Raw genomic sequence first — 18,549 nt, 5'->3', positions numbered from 1 at the left:
AGTACCAGTGTCCAATGCAACACAAACGACTCAAAGCCCATCATACCACTTGTAGCCTGGCAGCTGTGCAGACCCTTTTCTCCTCCAGCAATAAAATGTCTGCAGATGACCTTGTATTAGTCTGGTTTTAAAAGAGAATTGCAATGAGAATGGTGTCATATCAGGCCCTTCATTCTACTCCTGTAGAAATCAGTATTGAAGTCAATACAAGTTCTACCAATGAATCTTTAACTTTGCTTAAAACTTGGTTTTTCACCACTTGTCTGCCACAAGCCATCACACCCCCCCTGCCCTACCCAAAGAAATATTAAAGTTAATTAATTCATGTAAGATCTGGTAAGAGAGAAATCCCTGGCTTTGGATTTAAAGGTAGCTCAACCAATTTGATCACCCAAAACTTGAACAAAAAATAAAACATTGCAGAATCTATCCACAGACCACTAAGAGACAAATTTCAGTCCTGCAGGGCTTAGGACTACATTATTAATGGTATTCTGTAGGTTACCAGCTGATTTGTCCATATTATTTCAAGGTGACTGCATTTTTATGTAGCATATGCCTGACACCATGGGTACCATTACCGCTACCATGTAATGCCAGTTTTCATGGGTAATTAATTGATAAATGACAGCCAACTCCTTCTTAGCTGCTACATAAGTCCGTTATTAACACATTTAATTCAATAAAGAGTGGGATAGTGCAACCCACAGTGAAGGGCAGAGGATCAGTTTGTTCAGTCTCATCCCTGAGTGCTGCAGGAACAGCTCAGTGCTCTCTTACCATGGGTCACCTGCACTCAGGAGGAAATCAGAAGTAAAACCAACACCAGCCATTCCTTTCCCAGAAGAGCTTAACATTAACATGAGGAAAGGACAGAAACCTCAGAGGCCTGTCCCTTAAGGTTATTCCCTGCAGCTGCAACACAAAATACGAGGAAAGTGAACGCTCTGAACACAACATGAGCCCCTGGAAAACAAAAATTTACCAAAGGGAAGAGGGATGACAACAGAGCAACAAAATTCACAGAAGAAGAAACAGAAACAAAAATTAAAAAAAAAAAATAAAAATAACCAACAACCAAACAAACCAAAAGCCAAACACTGAAGCATGCTGACTAAGGAGGGTGAGAATTTTAATGATGCAGTAAAATAAGCACAAGTATTTGTCCAGTGAGAGATTTAATTATGAAGACATAATGGCACTGAAGGAAGGATCCGAAATAGATCCTCCTTCTGTGGTGTGAAGAACAAAGAGCTGGTAGAAATCTTTATTGTAACTGATTTGGTGTATTTTAAAGTAAACCAATCCTGCTGAATTTCTAATTAAAATAATCCATTAACATCAACATTATGAAAGCTCCTTTTTACTTTTATGAATCCAAATTCAACTTTGAAAAGGGGTTTCCTAAAAACATCTGTTATGTTGATGCTGTTGAGGTTTCACAACAGCTGCATAAAACTAATGTAAAGTGAAGTTATAAAATTAACATGCATTTCTGAAGTGTATTAGAATTACATTGACAATGCTAACCACAAGTCCTATCCTTCCCTGGAAAACTTTTAAAGAAAGTCTCCCCTAAACTGTCATTCCATAAGTAAAAAATAATACAAAGCTTGTCTAAATGTTCTTTATTATAAAGTAAACTGAATTTACTGACCTTCTGACAGAGGCATCTCCAAGAGGAATCTATGTGCCTGAGTTTTTGGTAGAATGCCAAAATGAAAGAGCTACATTTTCAAAGGTGTCTTTAGGTAGCTCGATAGCTTTAAAGAATTTACTGCAGTGAAAAGCTATCAGCCAAATTCTTGACTGAGTCTTTATTACAGTCCTGCTACAACATTGTGGCATTATTGATTAGAAATTATTGTGACTTGACTCAGATTTAGGAATACAGTCAAGCAGCTCTCTAACATCAACCTTGTAGAGCTCTTTAGTGATTGTTTCAATATCAAATAAATAAATGATAACTGAGGCAAGGAATTTCAATTAATTACACTTTTTTTTTTTTTTTTTTTTTTTTGCTGTACCAGCATTTCTTTGACAAAAAATGTCAAAGTTTTGGGGTTCCTGCTCAGAACAGAACGAATACAGATTAGCTGCAATTGTGTTTTCACTTCTGATCTCAATTTTGGGCTCTTTTTTTACCTATCTTTATTGAGATATAAGTATGACTCTCTTCTCACATACATCTTCAAGCTTGTGGGGAGGTTCAAAGTCACAGTTATTCTGCTGTATTAATCCACAGAATACAGATAAATTTAATGTGTACCTACTGGTGCAGCTCAGAAGTGAAGACAGTTGGGAGAACACAGACAAATCTCCCTCAAGACTTTTGTTTTAAATACTTTTCCAGAATGATGAGACAGATGCTTCCACTAATGATTATCTTGTTTAACTGTTCGTGGTCTCTTCCCTGGAGCAATTTGTCTGAAGAGAGACTTGGACAAGCAAGTCTCTGGTACCCTGTTGCAGATGAAAGGCTGTGAGCAAAGTCCTTCTGCAGAGAGAGGAGGGACCAGCACAGGCACCGACAGCAAACTGGGGACGAGCTCTCTGGGGCAAGTTTGTTTGAAAGCTTTTAAAGAGCTTTAAACAGCTGCTTCCTACCAGGCCCTTTGCAGGCTTCGGCTCCAGGAGCAGCTGGGAGGAAGCCACAGCTCAGATCCACACTCAGGGCAAACCTCCAGGGCTGCCTAATGAGGGTTGGGATCTCTCTGCCCCTGTAAGACACGAGGAGCAGCCAAGCAATAAACAACTGGAATAATTCTGTGCTTAAACAACGGTGTCTGGTGTCATTTCAGACACTGAGTGAAGACATCTGCCCAGAGAGCATCCCAGATGGGACTTCAGGGGACCATTCTCAGAGACAGAGCAACTGCTATTGTATGTCTAATTCCTTTAAACAGAATACAGAAATTCACGGTGTCTCCATATGTATTAGTTGAGGCCACGATCCTTAAAACATCACACAATATTTAATATTAATCACCGCAAAATTATATGCAAAGATAAGGACTTGCACTCCTGCTGATTTGAAGACATAGTAAAATATGTAACAGTGCTTGTGAACCTCACAATTTTCAGAAAATCCAAAAGGCTTTCATTCATTTAACCTCATCTTAGAACATCTTGCCTCTCAGATATTTTTCTGTTAGAGACACACAACCTTAGGAAGAGGTTTAGCAGAAAAAAGTGAGATATTAAAACCTTTGCTATTTTATATTCAAATACATTATCCTTCAACCAAGCAAGGTAAAATGGTAAAAATCTTTTTATGTTTGCATTTAATTCTGTGGTTTTAATTGGAAATATTGTGAATTATGAGTCTTCATCTCTGCTTCAACCACATCTGTATTCTTAAAAGCATAAAATAGTTAGCATACAAGTGCTATACCATACTATACCATACCAGAGGAATTCTGTCAAATTTAAAAGAACATATTACAGTTCAGTGTCAAAACTAAATACAACATATAAATACACATCTCACACCTCTTTTAAAGTTCCAGCCTTTATTCTCAAAACATCAGTGGCTTTTTTAATGTCCATATCTGCAGAGACTGTCACTTGCTAAAGGTCTGGTACACACAGAAGTGGAAGCCTACAGAAGGGTGATGGGAGGGTGTACAAAGTGGTACAAAAGGAACAATTCCTCTCTGAAGTCCCAGCAGAAATGGAAGATGAGCGTTTTAGAGTAACTCAAAATCTTATCATTTACCTGCTCAAAAAAGACCCAGATCAATCCAGTCTCATAATAAACCTTTTCATCTACAGAGTTTGGGGATGAAAAATAATCCTCCAAGAATGTACTTGCCTGTCCTTCTGGAGTTGAGGAGCAGCTGGGGAGGAAAACACACACTGGTCCTCTCCTTGCAAGCTGCACCTTCCTCAGTTTGTCTGCTCTTCCACACAGACTCAGGTGGATTTTAAGTGTCATCTGAGTCCTCCTCAACCAAAAGCAAGTATTTGAAGGTATGGCTTCTTTTCCAATCACCCTCTCTAAAAGTAAGGGATTTAGAAGATGACAGCCAGACCCACAGGCTGCTCTGTAGCTCCTGCAAACCACACCACGGACACTCCTCCTGATGCCAAGGGAGCGAGCTGGGAACACTGGGCTGGACTCAAACTTTGCTCTTCATCATGAAGCAGAGAGGAGTCCTCTGGGAAAGATCAGGTGTGCTATTGCCACCCTCCAATATATTTAGGAATGACAGGAAAGAAGACAAGACTTTAATTTGCTGATATCTTGAGAGTCTCAGTTTTCATTTCTATCCTTCTCTTCTATCTGAATTTTATCCATTACAGTGTGGGAAAATTTTTAACACCAATCTTGGGCTGCAAAATAAATCCTAGGTCAGAAGTATTGATTACTTGGCATTCATTGCTGACAGTGTCAAATAGGTGAAGAAGATGAAAACCTACCTTGAAAGCATAGTTATGAAGGTTATTTAAAATAAAACAAAACAAAGGCCTGAAATGTCAAAGACAACTGTGAGAGAAAGTGTTGGACTGTACTCAACATTGCATTGCCACTGGACTTCTTGAACCTGTGTCAAATGCTAGAAATAAATTTACCTTCAGCTGCAATTGAGGATTCCTTTTTTCCAGATAACACTGCAGCCAGATAAAAGCAGATCTGTCAACTTCACAGGTGTTTGGAACTAAAAAATCATGGCCATTGAGGAGACAGGAGGCTGGACTTAAACCTTCAGGAAGATTTTCCAATAGGGATGCTCCTGTTCTGAAGGAATGTGTCTATTTATGCTACAATCATTCTGTGATACGTTGTCTGTGTTTTATATGACACTTTCAGAAATATATCAAAATACATCTGGTTTATCTTTTACTGAGTTCTGATGGATTATCAGAGGTACCTATGCCCACTGTATGTATTTATATATAAATAGATATAAATATATAATACAAATGTATACATGATTTCGGGATTTACCTATTTTTTTTATTTTTTTTTTCCCCAGGGAGAAAGTAAATCTATCACAACAGCAGAAGGTAACTTTCAATTCCAACATCCATGAGTTTCCAACCGACCAGTTTGTGGCCAAAGATGCCACAGTGTAAGAATCCATTTCATAACAGTGGAACACTAATTGTGAGCCCCAAGAGGCCACCCAGCAGTGCCTGAGGTGATGTTCATCCCATGCTCACAGGGGATACAAGTGGAGGCAGCTTTCAAGTCGCCCGTAGTTCAACACAATTAAGTGAAATTCAGTGGTACATAAACCACATACAGGCTGCTGACACAGGACTAACATGTGCTCTGCACATAAAACACAAGCTTGCTGCTGAGCAATGAAGAAAGTGAAGGAAGAAAATACAGCAAAGAGCAGAAATGAGGACATTTCTAATTAATATGGTGGTTTATCAGCAATTTCACTTTAAGATACCAGCTCAGTAGTCTCCAGAGTCAAGGCTTCTGCTTTCACCACTGAGCTGCTGTTTGGATGAGTGTTTGTTGCTGTTCCCAATTTCATCCTGCCTGAAACAGAAGCTTCCATGGTTGGTAGCACTGAAAACACAAATTAAAAATTTGAAAAGTTACCTTAGTGGAAAATATTCACTCATATGCCACAGCTTTGGTTTGGGTCAGGCTTCCTTTGACAGTCTCAATTTAACCTTTTGTATCCCAGATTTTCCATTCCCCATACTTACTCTTAGGGAGCACCATCGCAGGTTCACTGGGTTGCAGACTCGAAGGAGCTCAGATGATCAACATAACTGCACCACATGAGGAGGATGTTCCCAGGACAAGTACATCCTGCATTTCCATGAATATTAGCTACCTCTGAATTAAACAGCTAATTGCTGGGAGCTGCACAGTCACACCACTGGGCACTCAGATGGACTCAGCAACTCTGCTGAGGAGCAGAACTGCCTGGCAAAGGCCCACACCACAGACACTGTGCCATTCCTGCCACTAGCACTGTCTCAGTTAACTTTGTACAGCATCACTCTGCAACACAATTTTATTTGTGTGATTATGAAATGGCAGAAAGGTCAAGGGTTTGCTGCTGATCAAATTTAGAGGTCAGCACCAGACTCCACTGTGCTCGACTTTGCACAGTCAGTCTAAGGAAGCTGCTTTACCTTCAGAGCAATTTTTTAAGCAATAGAAATCCAATCTAGTGAAATAACTGTCACAGAAGGATGCAGTAAAGTGTTGATGGCAGCATAAATGACCACTTAGGTCTGGAAGACCTCGTCACCTCTTCCTAGGTTTCCTGGGCTCAAAGTAAGTCACACATACTTTAAATCATTCATATGAGAAACTCAAAGATTTTGAGTGTAACCCTCATTGTCATGTAAAAATAAAATAAAAATACCTACACCAAGAGGATCATCAGGAACTCAGCAGAAGCTGCTGCTTTCATCACATTTTAGCATTTCTAGAACAGGCTACTGGATCCTAGCCCAGGCTCTCTTTGAGCTTACCAGGAGCTGGGAAACCCAGTCTCCCCTGCCTTGAATAGCCCTTCTGCTCTTCAAAGTCCATATCCTCAGGAAGGCAGAGTTGTACCTTTGGGAATAAGAGGAGCTAATAAGGAGCCTCTGCACAGGCTGTGAAATCAATGGGACCAGTGAGACACTGATGCAGGATTTTGCCATTGTGAAAACAGCTGCTTCTGTCTCCAGATCCAAACTGAGCTCTGTGGCATCCCAGCAGCTACACCTGATCTCAGGACTAAACTCTCCATTCAACTGCTGCCTCGTATACAGCAAGCAAAGATCACAGAGCTAATAAAAAGTTACACATCGAGCAGCTGTACTAATATGGTTCCTATTAACTTCTCTCCCCTCTGCCCCCCAAAAGCCTTCTAACTCCTAGTTTCCTCTCAGCTTGTAGTGAATTGTGCTGACACAGGTAAAGAGGCAAATAGCAGCAACCATTTGCTCTCTTGCACTGATTCTGCCACAGAGAAGCACAAACAAAGCCTTCAAAAGGCCTGATCCAAGCCCTGTCTGGAAAGCCAGCCCCATTCTCACCAAGCACATAAGTAACACATGTCTAAAGAAAGGTCAAACATCTGTGGGTAAGACATACATAATCCTCCACAAACCCACCAATTCATCATCCTCGAGCAGATAATATAGATATTTTACTATTAAGGATTTAATTTCTTAGTTCAGCCAGGAATTTACATTAGTTACTCCAGGAAGCCTAGTGGGGGAGGGAATTGTGAAGGCAATAGCAGAAGCTGCATGTGCTTAAACCACTTGTGTAAATCTCTGTACAAAGCCATACATCCTGAATGCTGGGGGAAGGCAACTGTGATAGAGAGCATCTGGTTTGGGAGGAGCTGTAGCACAATGAACTCTTTAAAGTGACAACCCAAGTATGGCAAAGTGCATTGCTCAGATCAAGCCCACATGCTACTGCTGTTAGGAGATATGCTCCATGGAAAATGAAAATTAAACTGAACAGTTTGGCAGGGTGGAAATTTTGTGAAAATTTCCTAGTTGTGTGCAATAAAGAAAATTAATTTGAACACGGGAGGAGAAAATAACTCAGAAAGTGATTTAATGGTCCTACAGGATGGTCCAAACCCTCAAAGCCTCCAAGATGGGAAATATTTAGCATTCCACCACTCCAAAAAATCACTTCCTTGGACTAAAGACCCTGGGTCACAAGTTATTAGAAAGCTGCAAGAAAAGGATGGCATTGCAGTCGTCTGGGTGTTGGGAAAAAAATCTTTCTGTCACGTGTAGGCCAAAAGCAGTCACATACAAAAAACCCAAAATTGAATCTGGGGAGATACTGGCCTGCAGAAATAACCAAATGCTGTTTTGATCTGTGCTTAGGTAGGAGAGAAGGAATGAGGAGTGGTCAGACGTTTGGGTTGTGCTGGCAGAAGACGTGCTGTAGCCAGGCTTCACAAGGTATTTTTCTCAGCTCTCCTTCTATCGTAAGAACAACAGCAACAACAAAGAGAACAACTAGGAAAGACTCAGCAAACATGGCACTGGGGCAGGAGAATGAGGTGTCATACAAAATAAATAAAGAGCAGTGAGCCAGACCACATCAATAATGCAGGGCAGCAGGAATGTCCAGGAGTGAGCCTGTACAAGGCTTCTGCAATTAAGAAAAGAAAATCCTTTGACTTCGTGGCACGTCTCCTGAGATGCATATCCCATGGCTACAATTAAAAATATTGTTTGGCTTGGTTGACCCTTTCTGCACACATACCCTGAGCTTTTAAAGTATTTGTTTTTTAAGGTGAAAGGAAGAGATCATGATGGTAAAAGAGGTCAGGCCTAGAACTGAACTGAACTGAACTGGAAGTTGCTGCTGGCAAATTTCACTTAATTTTTTTTTTTTCTGAACTGCTAACTTGACTGTTAAAAGAAAAAAAAGACAAAATTATTTTCTTTCAAGGTCAGATTCATATTGGCTTTTCTCTTCTGTTGATCAGTAGATTTAATTTTAGTAATTTGATTTAATTAAAATCAGTCTACATATCTTTTCAGCTTAACACCTTCAAATGTTCAGAACACAGATGGACATCCAACAACCAGGAGGGCTCTCACAATGGAGCCTAAATGCTCTCACAGCTACTTACAGTCATGCCCTGCCTTTTCCAACATTAGCCACAAACTTTGCAAGACTATCATAAGAAAGTGAGAAGCCACAGGCAACCATTTAGTGAAAAATAGCAACATACCTCTGGTTTTCTCTCTCTATCACTCAGTGACCTACAGCACTGGTAGCAGTGTGTGTAAAACTACATCTCTGGCACAGTGCTATGTGTTTCCTACAGCCTTCCATGCAATTCTACACAAACTACTTGAATACATGAATTTATTTCTTTCTGCAGTTGGTACAAATCAACCTAGCTCCAATAGAGTTAACAGAACTATACTGATTTATGCCACCATACATTTTAATTTAAAAAAAGTTTACTGAGCCACAATTTGATGCAGAGACATCATTGATTGTTTTCCCTTTCTGCAACTTTTCTTCCCTTATGTAAAGTAACAGCAGAAAGTTCACAGTGAGGAATGTAAAGTGGCATGGGCACACCAAGAAAAGGAATCTGATGTTCACAGAAGATGCATAATAGTGCTGATCATGCTCATTTTATAAATTGCTTTTCTAATCCCTCCATATTTCTGTATTCCATTAACCAAACTAACATCATTAATATTACTTAAGCTTTGAGAGGTGTAGATTTTCAGAGGCCATGGGTTTCCTATGAGAGTTTATTTTACAAAAAGTCTCCTCTTTTCCATTATACTGAAAACTAAAAAAAAAAAAACAGGTTGATTATGGCATTCCATCATATAAACATGAACAAAAGAGAAATACCTGCCCATTGGTCTGGAGGTGTCTGGCCTTCCATTGCTCACCTTCCCATGGCATTTGAATGCACTGCAGTAATCACTTCTCAGTTTTTTCTCAGCTCTTGGAAGACAGCATGTCATGACCCAATGATTTTTTAAAAGGAACTGAAAAAGTAAGTCTGAATAGTTTGAGAATAAATTACTCCAACATGAAATGAGCTCTTATTCACCAATACTTACAAATAGCTTAAGCAAAGATAAAATAATGTGTATCATAATTAATATTTTAATTTGCTAAGGAAAGCTAAATAGTGATTAAACCCCTTCCCTTCCCCCTTCCCCTGATAATAATGAACGAGGTAGTTTCCAGAGAAGCAGAGCAGCCAGGAGCTTAATGTGGTTGATTAAGAACATGTTTCCATGGTGGCTATTATGTCCCTCTTTAAAAGACGAAAACAAATCCGAGCCTTATTTCCTTTTAGAACTACAGGGTTTCTTCTGTCTTCATGAGACAGACAACAAGAAAATGTTTAGAGATAATTAAAGGCAATTAGGCTCATCAAGGCTCATTTCTGGTCTAGCTCCACTTCTCTTCCCTACAATGAGTACTAATTGCTGCTTCAACATCCCAAGTAGCATGGATTACTTTTTTTTTTTTTGTACTTCCACAACAAGACTATTTGGTCATTACCAGCTTTGACAGTGAGAAGAAGTGACTCCTGATTAGCTTTTTGTTTGCCTTTTTAAAGATTTATACAACGTCCTATTGAATCTGATAATAGAGAATAACAAATTAGCACACAGCAATTGTGTACTACCTTCTGCTAGAGGATCTCCAAGTTCTTTTGAAACATTAATGAATTAATTCTCCATACTGTTGTGTATAATGGGTATCATCATCATAACTTTGCGGACTACTGAACACAGACACAAAGAGGTTGGGTGGCACATTTAGTGTCACAGTCAACATGTTATGATGTTGGTTTCCTGATCATACACAATGAAAATATTGGCTTGTTTGCCATAAACATGCCTCCTGTGTACCTTCTGTTACATCTGGGTTTGATTCATTGACAGTCAGGTAATTTAAGGTACTCAAATGCCTAAACTTCAAAGAAAGTTTCCAGAGGGAAATTAATAAAAGGCAGATATCCAGAACTACATAAAGAAATATTCAAGTGCTTCTATATTAAGTGTTGCAGGAGAGGATATTGGGGAGTTCAGTCATTGGAAGCAGAAAAGGTTCATTACCACAGCTCTAGGATTATGAATTCCTGACAGAGCAGCCATGACTGCTCAGCTCCCACAGACCCCTCATGTAAAACTGCAACCCACCTGCCCAACCCAACAGCTCTGCAGCCCTGGAAGCACTTGGTTCACATACACACTCAATTTTTCCACTAGAAAGTGTCTTTCTTTAATGCTTCAAAGTCCAGAACAGCCAAAGAAGAAACTTGGAAGAATCACAGAATATTTTCAGTTGGAAGGGACCCCCAAGGATCATCTCATGCATGACTTTAGGATTTTGGATATGCTTTCTTGACTTTGAACATTTTTGAACATAAATCAGCATTAATCAACAACACCTCCTGCAGCACTCAGAAATGGCTAAGGTTGCCTGCATGGACAGCACAGAACAGACTCAGCTGACACACTGATTTCACTTCTTTCTACTCAGCAATTTGTTCACGCATCACACATCCAGTACCTGTGTATGAAATCCCCACCAAAGTCCAGTCTGGATCCACAAATTAGGCAACTGCTTGATCTTCTTATCTTCTAGACCTGTCTAATAAATACAAGCAATAGGTTAGGCTTCTCATAGACCAGGAGTGCTCATCCATCACATGTAAAACCTGGATACAATTCTCTGCCTTGAAGGGACTTAGGCTCACATGTCCAACCTCCCACCCCCCTATTTAAAAAGCCATAAGGGGGAGGAAAACAGTTACTTAAATCTTGTTAAAAATGTTTTGTTTTGAAAAACATTTAACAATTAAAAATAAAACAAAGAGCAATACCTTTGCCACTTGCAAACTGCCCGCAGTGCCATCTGTACCCGTGCTGGTGGCTGGCACAGTTTCAGAGGCAAGAGAAGGGCCCAGCTCCAGAGAGGATGAGGACAGGAGTGTACCCAGTCTGACACATGCTGGCTGACTGCTCTGGCTACACAAACACCACGGTGTCAGCCCCCATTCCACTGTGCTGAGAAGGGGTTTGGGATCCCAGCATTTCACAGACATGACAACACACACAGGTCCCTCCAGGCAGCTTCAGTGGCACAGGAATTTCCTGTATCCCCTGACTCTGTGGCTATGAAAACCCACCCAACAGCAGGATCGTGCTGCTACTTCATTGTCTTTCACAAACACTGTTCACAACAGTTCTGCAGCTTTTAAGTGTTCCAATTCTTCTCTGCTCCCCAGTAACTCGAGACACAGGATTATTACTGACATTAGTTTAGCTACACCTACTTATGGTTTCTCTAGGGTCTTGAACAACAACAAAGGAAACAATATGGACACCAGGTGTTCTGCAAGTCTTTTAGCTAGTACCTTAATGTTCATATGGAAAGGGATTATATGCAGTTTAAATAGACATGGCATTACCACTTCCTGTGGTGAATTTCTTCAAGTTAAAGGGTTTATTTGGTGCAGAAAACTATGCATTACAACAGACACAGTGCAGAGAAGCAGTGTGGCTGGAAATTTCAAGCAGTAAGCTGTGCTTTTGTACCACAAAACGGTGAGGTTGAGAGCTGTAATCTCTGGCTCCAAGCACAGCTGTCTCTGCTGCTATTCATCAGTCTTTGCTCAAGGTAAATAAGAAAGACCATGAAAAATGTCTTGGCTGTGATCAGACCATTTCTCTCCTAATAATAAAAATGAATGATCTGCACAACCTTTACTGGTTCAACTAAACCCAAGCAATAATTAAGTTGCTTAAATCAGAATGAATTTTCTACCCACTTACATCCTAGACCTCAGTGTACCTTCGTTCTTCCGGACAGTTATATCTCCCCAAAGACATTAATATAACTTCAAATGGCCTGTCTGAGAAAAATGGCACAAACCTTGCTTTGCAGCTTTGCATATGAGAGTGTAGTATATTTACAACTCTCAATCAGGTGTGCTTTAGGATGAAAGCAGAATGATTTTCTTTTTCTCCAATGAACTTCAGTGTATTATACAGGAATTGTGAAAGCAAGAAGAACCCACTTGGATTTTCTTAATAAAAGGAGTACGATTTAATAAGAGAATATAACACATCTCAAAATGGCCAGAGATGAGTAAGAGTGCTTGTCCCATTTCAATAAAAGAAGCATTTCCCTCACTTCTCCCAAGCTGCTCCCATTCTCAGCCCATGCTCTTCCACACCAACAGTGTCCTGGTGCAGCCACAGGATTGGCTACATGGGGCACTGGATTCTTTTGGTTCCATGTCATTTATAACCAGGAATCCCGGCTGCTTTTAATCCAGGACTCCCTGAACACCACACGGTGGAAGGCTCTGTGGAATTCGCCCTGTGCAAACCCTCCCATGGTTCTGCCCCTGGAGTGCAGGATCCAGGCAGGTTTGTACAGCAGACAGAGTCAGTCTGCCAGTGTTGGGGTTCTCTGCATGTGCTGCTGAGCTCTGCCCAGTTCACCCACTGCTTTCCACTGCTTTGGAGGCATTTTCTAGCAGAAGGTTTATGTTTTCTGAGGATGACAACTTGAGGTCTCCTTTCACTATTCCAACTGCTACATAAGTGTAATTCTTTTGGGGCAAATAATCAAGAATCCTATTACTTTTCTCCTATCCAGAAATTCATTTAAGGCTCAGATATTTTGATGTTTTTATACCCCCAGCCTTTCAGCCCCTGTATCACACCTCCAGCAAGGCACTGAGCATCACCCCCAAGCTGACTGCAAACATCATGGCCTTTTATTCTATTACTTTGACATGGGGTCCCTATGGAAGTTTATGAGGAGGCATTTTCAAGACCTACATCACATGAATCCAGTATTCTAAACATTCTTCCCTTCCCTTGCCTTTCTTACGTGTCCAAATCAGTTTTGCTCTTCATGGGCTGTCTGTGGGTGTTCCTGCAGGCAGGAGCCCGTGGCTGTCACATCCCCACAGCACACACAGATCCAGCACAATTTGGGCTGTGCACACTTGGTATCATTCTTAAAAAAACCACCAAAACAAAACTGCTTTCTATTCTGCTTCCCAAAACAATTCTTTACGTAAATATGACCTTAGTACTTATGATGAAACGTATTTTTGACACCTCTCCAAAAGCCTATGAAAGGGACAAGTAACATATTGCCATGCTGTAATTAAGGGTAGGCATCCATATTTTATTTAAAATGAACGGGGATTTTAGAATAAAGGCTACAGGACATCTGGTGCCTCTCACAGAAATCCCCCATACTGGGAGACAAAGCACATATTGATCTATCAGATGGAGGCAGTACAAAAAGGGCAAAAATTATAATAACTGGGGGAAAAGTGCCTCAGATTTTTGCTTCTAGCTCCCAAGTAGGGTACCTCCATTTTTTTATAATAGGTTTTACCACATATTTTTTACTTTACTAATTAATATATTCTAGGGATGCAGAAGCTGGGCACAATATGAGTAGATACACAGCAATACAGCAGGAGTGATTTCCAGCGTGTAATTTCTGTGAAACAAATCGGCACCTGACCTACAGTATCTATATTTTTATCTGTCTGAAGGAGATAACATAGTTTGTGAAGTACATCACATTTTTTATCTTGCTGTAACACAGATTTCCCTTGAAATGACTGGCTCTTGTATCACTTGGGAATGGATGGAAGAAATGGAAGAAACTTAGCATGAGAGCTTTCCTCCTCACAAATACAGACTTAATTTGACTTCACCTAGTGAAACAACTCTATTATTAATAGTTCTTGAAGAGATCCCTAGCATTTTATTTTTAATTTGTCCACGATCAGAATCCAGATTATGCTCCATGATCATAATGTTGATTGCTGAAGTCACTCATATATTTCAATTGCAATTATTACTCAGTCACATGAGTAATTACTGGGAGAATTTCCTTTAATCCTGAAACTTTTCTCTTCAGAGGCCCTTTCAGCCTTCAGCTTCTAACTCAGTTAAATGCTGAACTTCTCTTCTGCCCCTCCTGTTCTTCCCTGACAGTTTGACTCTTGCTGTTCTCATTGAGTGGCCTGGTTTCAGGACACATTTGAGAACATTAACATCACAATGTGGAGAAGGTGATGAAAGTTGTTAAAATGTAAATTCTGTTATGTAAATATTTCCCCCCATTTTACTATAACGTCAATAAAGGGAAAAAAAGGCCCAGAAATGTCAAATTAAATACCACTAAAATAAAATTAACAGAAACCAGCTGGAAAGACTTACGAATTTAGATTTTCTTCCGGTTTGTTTTGGGATTTTAATTTTTTCTTTAAAGATGGATCTATCAGTCAGAAATTTGAAGTGACCATCCATGGAAAACTAGAATGGAAAAAGAAAACATGACAAAAAGTGAGGGAAGTCTTGAGGCACCACAGAGGAAAGCAAGCCACTGCATTTCACTGAGGTGAAAGTGTCAGAGGCCAGCTCTTTCAGTTTGTTTATTTGGTTTCTTAAACAGATAAAGAATTTTAGAGGGTGGGTACAAACATATCAGCTGAGCATTTTGCATACACCCCTGATTAGTCAGGGCAGTTATTTAAATTTGCAGCCACAAACAGAATATCTGCAATATAAATAGGCACACAGAATTCTGAGCATATCATGCATAATTAAAGAAAAAAAAATTGGCCAATTATTTCTTTCCCGATGAATTTTCCTTAAGAAACAACAATCTTAGAAATGTCTATAAGCATTACAATTAAAAATCAAACCAAAACAATTCTTCCATGAGTGATTTTTTTCTTTCAGGATAAAACAGGCACAGCCAGTGTAGCACTCTTCTTGCTGCCTTTACTCTCAAGCTTTCCCAGGATACTGTATCTAGTCAGACCCCATTAAAACCATCAACAAACAGAAATGTGTTTAACCTGGATTTAAACCCACAGCCTGATCCAGCGTTTGAGATCTCGGCCAGGAATCTGTTCCACAGCCACCATGCACAATGACTGAGGGGTCAGAGCTGCTTTGCTGCTCACAAGAGCAAACACAGCAGCCAATGTCCCGGAGTTCACTGCCTGCCAACTGCGAGGCCAGGGTTTGTTTGCAGCAGGGCAGGAAGATTAAAACAACTCAGGAAACTCGGCCAGAGGACAGGGCTGAGCAGAGCCTGCAGGAAGTAATTACTCTGTGCTACTGTACTCCCTCGGCCTCCCTGCACTCTTCCACTTCTTCATGTGCTTAATTGTAAATCACCCTCCGCTCCCGGGGCTGGATTAGTTCTCCTTGTACCAGCGAGGCAGCCCCGAAGTGCTGGTGCTGAATTCCAGTGCCAGCACGGGATGTGCCCCAGCTTCGGAGCGCTGGGGACATCACAAAGCTTGTTAAGGGAAAATCTTCTTTGTGTTACGTTTTTGCCGTACGTTTTACAAAAATCTACCCCAGGGAGCCAAGGGGCAGTTGCTTCTTTATTACATTTTAGGAGAGACACATTATTAGCGTTCCAGTCTATATATTATGAAATTAAGTGGATACCCTTGGGGTTAATTCCTTGTTGTAATTGTAATGAAAAGAAACAATTTCTAACCCTCCATTTAAGATCTATAACTATTAAAATCCACTAGTCTTAGTGACTCCTGGGGCCAGTGAAGTACTTCAGCGTATATGAAAAAGGGCACTCCCACAGTGTCCAATATAAGTAATTTATAAAAATAACAGCCTCCAAGTGGGAAAACTAACAAATGAGTTTCCATTGAGCCCCTCCCTGCTGTTTACTATTGCCTGCTGGATTCATCAACTACGTAAAATTATATGCATATCGAAATCATGGAGCTGGCTTCCAAGATTATAGTTTGCCAAGAATAAGAAAGGTAGAGCAGGAATCACAGAGTACAGTGACTAAGCACAAGGTAAAATCATGCAATACAGCCACAGAGAATCCTCTCAGAAAAAAAAAAAAATTAAAAAGCAACACTTTTTTTCAGAAGCTTCTCTGAAAAATGATACCACTTGCTTCAATAAATTTTAAATGATAATAAAGCACTTCTTTTTATACGTGACAGACAAATCCGATTGCATCTTTTTAAATAATCAAAAAAATTAACCATCTCTTTCAAAAGCATTGACTTTCCTCTGAAAATCCTTAATTTGTTCAGTTTGTGAGATGCACAGCAGTAACAATGCTATTGCCTGTTTTTATTGTGTATGTTGCTGTACTTTCTGTGAGAATTTCCACTCACTGGTGTTCCCTGCTGACTCTAACCCTTTCTAACCCTGCTGACTCTAAGCTTTCATGTCACCACATGTGTCAGGTTGCACCATCTCACCTGCACACTTGTACCCCTTTCCACTTTTCGTGATGCCCAAAAGAGGGTAAAACGTTTTCATTAAATGAGATGAGAAAAAATGGATTTAAAAACCACAGCAGCTAAGGATGCAGGAATAGTGTGCTACAGGAACCTGCTGTTAAATCATTTTTATGAACTGACTAGGTTTCAATTTGACTGCAAAGCTTTAGCATGTAATTCAGTTTGTTAGCAGCGAAATAAAACATACGTCATCAGATAGTGCCTCCCAATTTAATATGCTTATTAAGATCATTGTTTCTATTAAGTTGAAAATCATATAAGTGCATTATTGTCTAACACAGCATAAATTCCCATTTGGAATGCACTCATGATCAATGGACATACTAATTTAATAGCAGGAGAGTTTTCTAGTACTTTGCTAGAATTGCACTGTGAAAAAGAACACCCCTTTAAGATTTCAGGAATGGTCTTTTTGATAAAGGTACTTGTTTAGCTGCAGCTGACATAGCTTTAATACCATTTATCTCTCTGTTTTTACTCATCATAATAGAAACTCCCATAGAAGAAAGGAAAAGGGAAGGAAACGAAGACATGAAAGAAAGAAATAGTTTTTGTTTTTAAATCGACCATTCTTTTGGCTAATAAAATATGCTGTAAATTGCTCTGTACAGAGGACTTCAGGCCCTAGTGGTTATTTTAAGGGAAAGAAGGAACGAGGCCTCATTTCATATGTTAGCGACCAGCAAAAATGGGGTTATTTTTTAGGTATTTATTGCAAATTCATGTTAATATGTCACCTGTTGCAACTGGGGAGCCATGCTGGTGAATGCCCTTGTTTCTCGGTGTTTACAAACCATCTACAAGCTTGATCCTTCCCAGCTGGTGCTTTCTCCAGCCATCACCCCAGCGAAACCAGCACTGCCACCCCAGGATTTCGGAGTGACAGCAAACTGCCAGCTTGCAAGGACACGGGCCTGTTACTCTTGGAAAGGATTACAGAAAGTTCTAATGCAATAAATGGCAATAGAAGGTGGAATTGGAAGGCTGATGAGGAACTGGAAACACTTTCATTTTTACCACTGGCACGGTTTGATGTGCTCACTCGATGGGTCTCTAGCAAGTGCTGATTTTCTGAACTCACACAAGACGAGCAGGTGGCCTCCATCCTCCACCCCCTGGGCAGATGTTGGGATCACACCTAATGAGGCCAAACACAGCCACTGTCAACAGAAGGCTGCAGGTTTAACACTCTTCACGATCATTACATCTCTTTGAATAAATCAAGAGCTGTTCAGAAAATACATGACTATCCCTAGGAACTAGAACACTTTCTAATATTGATCGTGCAGATGGTAGGAAGGGCTGCACTTCTCTAAGCCAGTTGCTAATTATCCCATATCAAATATGGATAGGATGACTGCTGGGCAAATAACTGACTAAAATGTTGATACTGGGAACCTCAGCAAGAATTGGAAATCATTAAAAATTAATCAGGGAGCTCTGACATTTGAACTCCTCATTGTTTCTTCTTTATGCCTTCATAGAAATGGGTTTATTCAAATTTATCTGCACGTCCCTGCAATTTCACTGCTGATCATGTACTGAAGGGAGCTCTCCTGAGCACTGATGAGTGTGGGCTGCTGGAAACCATTGTCCTAATTTGCAATAGGAAGCAGATCCATTTTAGTCTAGCATTAAAAGTAGTACACATAATTTTGACATTAAAGTGCTACCAACAAAGTCATATAAGTGCTAAAAATAGGCCTTTTTATATGTGAGAGAGCATGCACAGGGTGAATGTAAAATCTTTTTAACAGACAAAGATGATATAATA

At 40.1% G+C, this 18,549-nt stretch overlaps 1 long non-coding RNA gene across 1 annotated transcript in view; it reads right to left on the bottom strand.

Annotated features, from left to right (window-relative positions):
• The window catches only part of LOC114000068, a 71,892-nt gene that overhangs the window by 9,401 nt on the left and 43,942 nt on the right, over positions 1 to 18,549 (bottom strand). Inside the window, exons 10-12 of the long non-coding RNA XR_005564838.1 lie at positions 14,695 to 14,790; positions 11,006 to 11,086; positions 9,323 to 9,476 (exon numbers count right to left, since the gene is read on the bottom strand). This is a non-coding gene — a long non-coding RNA (uncharacterized LOC114000068). The remainder of the gene's footprint in view (positions 1 to 9,322; positions 9,477 to 11,005; positions 11,087 to 14,694; positions 14,791 to 18,549) is intronic.

The sequence above is a fragment of the Pipra filicauda genome, unplaced genomic scaffold, assembly GCF_003945595.2.
Source record: "Pipra filicauda isolate LSUMZ 115617 unplaced genomic scaffold, ASM394559v2 scaffold36_size6622888_pilon, whole genome shotgun sequence".
NCBI classification, from domain to species: Eukaryota; Metazoa; Chordata; class Aves; order Passeriformes; family Pipridae; genus Pipra; species Pipra filicauda.
The sequence above is the reverse complement of the archived record's forward strand: the minus strand, read 5'-3'. Positions and strand labels throughout refer to the sequence as shown.